The sequence below is a fragment of the Gymnoscopelus microlampas genome, assembly GCF_963454915.1.
Source record: "Gymnoscopelus microlampas genome assembly, chromosome: 2".
NCBI classification, from domain to species: domain Eukaryota; kingdom Metazoa; phylum Chordata; class Actinopteri; order Myctophiformes; family Myctophidae; genus Gymnoscopelus; species Gymnoscopelus microlampas.
Window position 1 is genome coordinate 1,840,808 of NC_139939.1, and position 9,336 is coordinate 1,850,143.

A 9,336-nucleotide genomic window follows, 5' to 3' on the forward strand; every position below is an offset into this window, starting at 1 on the left:
GCCCCCGACAGAGAATGCCTTTGACCTGCACCTGAGAAGAGCTGTTCTAGCAACCATAATAGATACATGTGCACATATCGCCAAGCCGGATATTCCTTCTTTCACAGAGTATGGATGGTCTCTCAGTGCTAGCAATGCAGTCCCCCTTGCATCTACCGAGCCAGCCTGGCCTGTGTCAATGAACAAGGCAATATCATGCAGCTGTATCAAAGGCTGCCAGAAAAACTGTTCCCGTGCAAAGAAGGCAATTCCATGCTACTTAGGATGCCGTTGCCAGGGACTGGAGACACGATGCAGCAGGATCAGTGCAACACATGACAACAGTGACAGTGAATAGCATTGTACCATAGTATCATTGGCTTTAGAAGCAGGCAAGAAAGCACCATAGAGGTCAAAATGAACCTTTTGTAGGCAACCTCAACTCCGCCTTTACTCTATTTGTCACTAAGTAGTCTATCTTTTGTTATGTTACTTGAATGCATACCACTATGTTAATTTGTATAGCCCTAAAGTTGAAGTTTTTGGCAAGTCTTGGAGTGTGCATGTGTCTGTTTATATTGTATTTAGTTTATTAAAATGATACATAAGATACATTGTGGGCTTTTTCTCCGATTTTTCTCTGCAATCATCCCCACAACTATAGATCTATAAATCAATAAATCTGAGGGAAAATAGATCTATAAATCAATAAATCTGAGGGAAAATGTAATACCATACATTATTTATGACTGCAGCCATATTGACAACATATAAATTAAAGCTCAAACTGACCAAATGTGTTCATATTGCTTAAAAAGCAGACTTTTTGCCATAACAGTCAGCTGTCACTGTAAAAGTCATAGTAAAACTCATTTTCGCGTGGCGTCCATCTTGGAAATATGCAAATGAAAGGTCCAGACACACCCAATCATAAATATAAGTATTCCATTGAGTTTCTCATGCTCTGAAACCATGAAATAGACACCAAGTTTTTATTTCTAGCCCATTTGGTTCAAAAGTTATTGCCAAAGCTATTTTCTGATAATATTGAGGCGGCCATATTGGATTTCCAGCAGCAAGGTGACCGGGTTGTCCATATAGGTTGTGATCCTACTGGGTCATAGATATTATTTCTGGTGGCCAACCTTTTATGGCAGGGCAAATGCAGCATACCCCCCTTTGCCCCCTGGGTATAAGTTTTTACTCTACTGGATGTCGGCCATCTTGAATTTCGGAGTCAAAACGAGGTCTTACAATTAAAATTGTGTCAGAATTGGAATCCTCATGGTTGACTTGTATGGAAAAGTGCCTTCATACATGATTCTAGGTCATTCAGATCAAAAGTTAATTTTTAGAGATGGCGCCGGGCGCCATTTTGAATTTGGCTGTCTAGCAAAAAATGCCGGGATTTTTGGGAGGGACCTGGGGGCTAAATCTTTTCTAAAGGGTCCATAGAGGTCAAATCAATCGTCAAAACGTACTTGCCAAAGGATGGTCACAGAACCTCACTTTCGGACCCTACTATAAGCCCCACCATTTATCTTTTGAAAATTCTCCTAAAACAGCATGCTTACACTAAAATGCTTATATATCCAGACTTATAAGGGCTACTGGCATAAACTTGGTACCTGAAGAAAGCTAAGACTTGGGGGATTCCAATGTTGGTGTCCAACACTGTACAGTTATTACCAAATTGCTGTAGTATTCCTGCAAACACTGAAGAAATGTCATTTTTGTATCCTCGCCTATACAAAGATTACAGTTAGACAGTCAAAAACACCCTGTTACTCTCATGGTTGCACCCCAGCTATATTCCTACTTTCTTCCCCCATAAGTGCAGATGTTCTGTGCAAAGTTTCATGTCAGTAGAATAACGAATGTGGGTTTAGCACCTGTTTTTTTGGAAAGAGGTCCTGGCGCTGGCGGCCATGTTGAATTTCTCAATTTTGAGGCCTTAATTGACATTTTTGCGCTGGGTATACAGCAGATTTGGATTCAGCACCCCTTAATACCCCTAGAAATGTTGTATACCAAAAATAAACACGAAATGCCTTCAGCATTTTATACAAGCACATTTTCTGAAATTCTGCCTAGTCTATATCAAGTGTCACAGTGTGGCGTGATGCGACACATCCTGACCTTGGAGATCGGCTATTTTAGATAAAGTGTAAAATAGGGCTTAATTGATGAACTAGTAACAAAAGTTTTCAAATTATTGTAGTGGAGTAAAAACGTACAATATTTGATTCTGAAACTTTTATGAAAATGAATAATGGTTGTTAATATTTTTGTGGTGGATAAAAAGGATAGATATACAGTAGTTACCCTGCACATGCTCCTCAATCAGTACCTTCATGTAAACAGAAATATGACATGAAAAGGATGTCTTTAAATACAAACTAATTAAAAACAGTGCTAGGACAGCCATCAAAGGGACAAGCGACAGTCAGACCCACACAAACCCCTTTAACATTCTCTGTTGCTCCACAACATTCCGGTTCCAAATTTGCATCTGAATGAAGAAAACCTTCTTTGGAAATTCTGCCTGAAGTTACACAAAATAAATAATAAGAAGATACACTTCAGAAATGTGGCCAAGTCACTTGCTGATAGACATCAAGACATTCAACCAGTTAAGCTCTACTTGTTAATGACCACCAACCAGGTTGCTATTTGGTCAAATGTTTGTTTAATGACTTTGTCATTTTGTGATGCTACAGACTTCATGTTCATGCATGTTTTGTGTATATTATTTTTCTATATAGTCTACAGTGCTGAGCTGCTAAGGGCTCCAGAGAAATAAAACCAGTTTGAATCTCAACTGTCTCATCATTACCTACATACCAACAGTGGTGGAAAGTAACTAAGTACATTTACTCAAGTATTGTACTTAACATAATTGAGTTCCAAGGACGTAGATATATGTTGTTTCAAATCCAACCGTTGAGTGCCATAAACGTAGATCTACGTCTTTTCAAAAACACGGTAAAAAACGCTGCCACTCTGAGGATGATTTGGATGCATAGTACCTGGCACTCAATGTGTTAAGTACAATTTTGAGGTATTTTTACTTTACTTGAGTATGTCCAATGTTCAGTACTTTTACTTACTACTCCACTGCATCTCAGAGGCAAATATTATACTTTTACTCCACTACAATTATTTGACAACTTTAGTTACTTTGCAGATTTTTATTATTATTACAAAGCATACATTAACCACTTCAGTCCTATATACATTTCGTCCATTTGACAATAGCCAATCTACAAGCTCACAATGCATCGCAATGCAACGCATTGTGAGCTTGTTGATCTGCTATTTTCATACATTTGAATACTTGTGAAATGGGACATTCTGCATGAAAAAGTTTGAGAACGGAAGGTTACATCCGATGTAACCCAGGTTCTCTGAGTGGAGAGACTGGCTCTCCACTACATATTATTCAATATGTACGGGAACTGACCCCCAGGGGCAGTGCTCGTGGATACTCTTTAAGACACATCACTCATGGTGGCCCTGCCCTGATCCGTGATCAGTGGGCTATTTAAGTCCCACCCAGGCAGAGCCACTTCGATTAACTTTGATTGACACGAATTTCGGAGCGGCTGATTCGTGGAGAGCCAGTCTCTCCACTCAGAGAACCTGGGTTACATCGGATGTAACCTTCCGTTCTCTATCGTGGTCGAGACTGGCTCTCCACTACATATTATTCAATATGTACGGGAACACTCTAAGACACACCGCGAGGAAATAAGCAGACCCAGCTGCCCCCGCGGCAGCCCGAAGCAGTTTAAGCCCGAAGTATCAGAGCCCAAGGCGTGCTCCAAAATCCTGCCATCCAGCGAAGTATGTAATACTTGTGGCCTAGGCGCAAGATGCTACCTAGGCCCAGCTGGCGTCAGGCCAATCAACTGATTAGCCACCTAGCTAGCCCTCAAGACGCAGGGCTAGCTTACCATGCACGACATCACCCCGAGCCCCGGCCCGTCCTACGGGAGCCGGGGTCTCGGGGGCACGGTGAGTATGACCTGCCCTACTGCCTGGAGCCCAGCACTCGCTCCGTGGACGGGGTGCTGGCTGCCACGTTCATGCAGTAGAACCTGGTGAATGTGGAGGGCGCCGACCAAGAGGCCGCCGTACAGATCTCGGACAAAGGGGCACCTCGCCAGAGCCGATGAGGTAGCAAGGCCCCATGTCGAGTGTGCCCGTACTCCTGTCGTTGGACTGGCTTGCTTGCCTGTCTGTACGCCTCTCGGATTGTTTCCACCAGAGCCTAGCCTTAGAGAGTGCTTCCCCAAGGCGGCTATGCCTATAACAGACACAAACTGGTCTGTTGCACCCATATTGTTAAGCATTTCATGTTATGTTTAACAACTGCACATGTATTCACTGATACAGTCACCTGTGGGCCTGTGTCCGCCAACAGTAAGTCCTCAGGGCCCTGACAGGGCATAATAAAGACTGCCCGTCCGGCCCTGCCTCACCACTTCCCTGCTTTTCGGAGGGTTGAAGGGGTGCAGCTCAAAGACTGACCAGCTCAGAGGACTGACCGGCTCGGGACTCTGACCAGACCTTAGGGTGGAATGCAGGGTTGGCTGCAACCACTGTGTCACCGCACTGACGGAGCCATATACCCGAACACGGTAGCTGCCGCCAGCAACACGCCCGTATGGTGCATGACTGTAAATGACAAGGAATGCACTGCGCCTGCAAACTCTCCTGTCGAGGCCCAAAGTGCTGCCGAAGCCTGGCGACATTGTTGTGGCACCGCTCCTCTGAGCAAGCCCGCACCAGCCGGTCATCCGATTCCGGATGCGGAGGCTCTCCCGACACCAAAGTCCCAGGACTGCGTCCAAGCGCCTTGTAACATGCGGGGGGCTACTCTTACTCTCTTTCAGGATTTTGTTTGTTTTACCCATAAACGAGCCACAGCACCGACCCCAAGAGGGGCGACGCAACGCCCACTCTCCGAACTGCGTACTGCGGTTGGAGAAGTAGGCTGCCAACACTCGTAGTCTTCTCAGACAAAATCCATCTCTACAGACCTGTCCACACCAGGCAGGGCAGGTAAAGAGGGGGGGCTATAGCCTGAGCTTGGCTCTCACCGCTCTGCCGCCCTTGAACGTTTAGTCTGTCGGGCTGGAGTAGACACGGCAACACACCATACATTTTGCGCTCCGCTCGTCCCTGACAGTACGGATGCGCTCCGCTGGAATCACCAAACCCGGTTCTCCAGCGAACTACGCCACAGCCGCGTAAACCGACCCGGTTGGCAATACGCTGTATGGCGTGCAATGACTGATTCAGGGGACCCCTGGCAGACCCAGCACGTTCTGTCCTGTGTCGCTGAGACCAGATCCACAGACAGAACTCCGCCACGGACGCGTAAACCGACCCAATCGGTGATACGCCGCATAGCAGACTATAATGGCCGCCCAGGTTGTGGTCGACAGACCACCGGGCCGCCCACCAGTGTTTTCCACTGACGGAACTCCGCCATGAACGCGTGAACCGGCCTAGCCGGTAATACGTTGTATAGCGGGCTCTAATGGCTGCTGTATGTGTGTTCTCACAGACCACCAGCACGCCCCACCCAGTGTTTCCACTGACGGGACTCCGCCACGGGCGCGTAAACCGACCCAATCGGTGATACGCCGTATAGCGGACTACAATGGTCGCACAGGTTGTGTTCGACAGACCACCAGACCGCCCGCCAAGTGTTTCCACTGACGGGACGCCGCCACAGACGCGTAAACCGACACAATCGGTGACACGCTGTATAGCAGGCTATAATGACTGTCCACACCCGTGGTGGAGAAAGTACTCTATTATTTACCTGCCGGAGCATTCCTGCCACCACCTCCCGTGCACCTCCACGAGCCTCCTTAGCTCGTTGTAGCCGGGCACTGGCCTCTTGGCCCAACATGGCCGATGGCTCAATAGGCCGCTTCATCGGACAAGCTCGGTCCTCCTGCCACCGCTTGGACTAGGACCGCCACCGATGGCGGCTCACCGACCGGAGAGCAGCCATACCCTGTCTGTTCCTCAAACAGCCTGGGGAGCCTGCAAGCCAGTTGCTGCAGCTCCTCAATAAAGGTAAGGGCTATTCTGGTCACGCAAGCGCCGTGTAAGCGGGCGCTGATACAGTGACGGAATAGCCTCTGTGTTGGCTAGCTGCATCCGGATAGCCATGGCTCTGTGCATTCTCGGGATGAGCAAGGAGCTTACTCCGTGGCTTCACACCGATGACGGATTCCACCACGCAGAATTACACCTAGGTGTGTAGACGGCCCCGCCGTGCAACACACCATCTATGGTGCGCTCCGCTCGCCCCTGACAGCACGGATGCACTCTGCTGGTATCACCACACCCGGTTCTCCAGCAAACCACGCCACAGCCGCGTAAACCGACCGAGTCGGCTATACGCTGTGTAGTGTGCGATGACTGATTCAGGGGACCCCTGGCAGACCCAGCACGTTCTGTCTTGCGTCACTGAGACCAGATCCACAGACAGAACTCCGCCCCGGACACGTAAACCGACCCAATCGGTGATACGCCGTAAAGCGGGCTATAATGGCCGCGGGTACAACACTGTTCAACTGACTACCAGCGCGCCCCGCCCAGTGTCTCCACTGACGGGACTCCGCCATGGACGCGTAAACCGACCCAATCGGTGACACGCCGTATAGCGGGCTATAATGGCCGCCCAGTTTGTGTTCGACAGACCAGCACGTCCTGTCTGTGTCACTGCAGATCGACAGACAGAACTACACCACGGTCATGTAAACTGACCTCGTCAGCGACACGCCGTATAGTGCTTTATCACACTGTGCTGACACTACCACCTTTTGAGGGCCCATGGAATGCGGTATCCTGAGAGACTGCATCCACCTCTGAAAAGGCCTCATGTTCAGTCTGCCAAGCTGAATCAGGCTCACGGCCGAGGCCATGAGTCCGGCAGCCTGCATGCAAGTCCTGTACGTGCCCTTGCGCCCTAGGCGCATGGACCTCACACAAGCCAGGAAACTCGCTATCCTGTCCTGAGACAGGCGCACGCCCATCCTAGTGGAATCCAAGGATATCCCCAGGAAGGTGGTTTGTTGGGACGGAACCAGAACGCTCTTCTGAACGTTGATTGTGAAGCCCAGGGACTGTAGGTGAGTGATGGCCACTCTGGTGTGGCGCGCCACCTCTTCCCTCGAATCCGCTGACAGCAGCCAGTTGTCTATATACGTCGCCAGACGCAGACACTGCTGCCGCAGCGGGGCTATAGCCGCCTCTGTGCATTTCACGAACACCCTGGGGCTCGGTGACATGCCAACGGTAGCACCGTGTACTCGTACACTCTGCCTTCAAAGCCGAAGCGCAGAAATTTGCGGTGCGGTGGATAGATTGGGACGTGGAAGTAAGCATCCTTGAGATCTATACTCGTCCACCAATCTCCCTGACGAACCTGCTCCAGCAGCGTTTTCGTCGTGAGCATACGCAATTTGAAAACCATCATGTACCTGTTCAGGCCTTTGAGGTTCAGAATAGGTCTTACGCCCTCCCCCTTCTTTTTCACCAGGAAATATTCCGAGTAGAAACCGAGCCGGTTCTGATCCGGAGATAGTTCTCTGACAGCACCCTTGCTCAAAAGAGCTGATACCTCGTCCCGCAGCGTGACGGCCGCCTGGCCTGACGCTCGGGAGAACACTACCGTAGTGGACAGTGGAAGTGAGCTCTTGAATTGTAATCTGTATCCTTTTTGCACGGTGCGTAACACCCAAGGATGTGGATTGCAAGCTTTCCATCTGGAAAGACAGCGCGCGAGAGGATTCGTGGGGAAGGTGGGGGCTGCTGACGTCATCTGCCCTGTCGGGTTCTGATCGTACGCTGGCGAGGGAAGCCTGTGACGTCCGTGACGTCCGTGTAGACGGGGATTCCCACTGACCGTCGACATCCACCCTGTAGCATCGCATGCTAGCGTTAGCTGGGCTAATGTCGCTTTCGTCACCGAGCGAGCGCCTGTTCCCATGGGAACGCGAGGCCTCGCCGCTCTGAGTGCCGGATACAGCTGCCCTAAGGCGGTGTTCAAGGGTTGGAGAGAAAACGCCCTGGCCTCTCTCACTCTAGCCGGCAGGATGAAGCAATTCATGCACGCAGAGGGGTCCAGACTGCCCGTGCGCGCATGTTCCATCCCCAAGCAAGGCATACATCTATCGTGGCCGTCTTTATCCCACAGCCCAGACAGACGTGGGGCGCTGGGCTGGCCATGTTTGCTATATCATTTAAGCTATGTATGCAAATCTATATACCTAAATTATATATAAAAAGGTATATATTCGTAGACGTATGTATTTGTATATCTAATACTCATATACTCAATACTCGAATATTGTATACTCATATACTTAATATTCGTCCGTCTATATAATTGTATATTAAATACACTTAATCTCTATAAGTGTACGGGCAGAGCCAAGTGTCTCTTTATCCTCCTTATTTCACTTAATTATTTATTTCAGTGATTTGCAACGGTGACTTGCAACTGTTTGTCAGTGAGTGCCGTGGGCTGCCAGGAAAGCTCCTGACCTAGCGCCACACTGCCCTCTTGTGACCTGTGGGGCACAGTGCAGCCCTCCTCTAGGGAGCGCACAGGCCCCTCCCCCCACGCTGACGCCCTGCGTCAACGCGGAAGTAGGTACACGCTGCACGCTGCAACTTTGTTTGTTTGTAATAGATTACTTGGCTCCGCCGATGGCTTCCTCGGCCGCGGCGGCAATGATCGCCGGTAGTAGATGGCCCGGAGGTCCGCCGACTGGGTCAGCCTCACTCGGGTTCCACCTGGTCCGCCCCCTGACTGGTCAGGCTCGGAACCGGGCTGCAGCCGCGGCGGCTTTTTCTTTTCTTTATTTGACGATGTCGGCGATCCAAGCGTTCGGCCGACAGACGGCTTCACAACTTGATCACTCGAGCGGAACAGCAGCTGCCCTAGTCCACCCTCCGACTAGGTCAGATTCGGAACCAGAATGCAGCCGCGGCACTGGCGCTGCCGGCGACCCAAGCGTTCGGCCGACAGACGGCTTCACAACTTGATCACTCGAGCAGAACAGCAGCTGCCCTGGTCCGCCCTCCGACTAGGTCAGATTCGGAACCAGGGTGCCCGCCGCGCCAGGAATAATATGGAATATACTTGTGTTGGTGTAAATATGGCAGCAAAGCGTCCCGAGAGGAGCCTCACAAGACCTGCTCTCTTCCTAAAGTAAGTGGACCACGCCGCCAAACACCCGTTCTGTATACTGTATGTCTTAAGCTGAGCCCACAAGCGTCTGCACTCGTGGAAATCAAAGAGTCGAAGTGGCTCTGCCTGGGTGG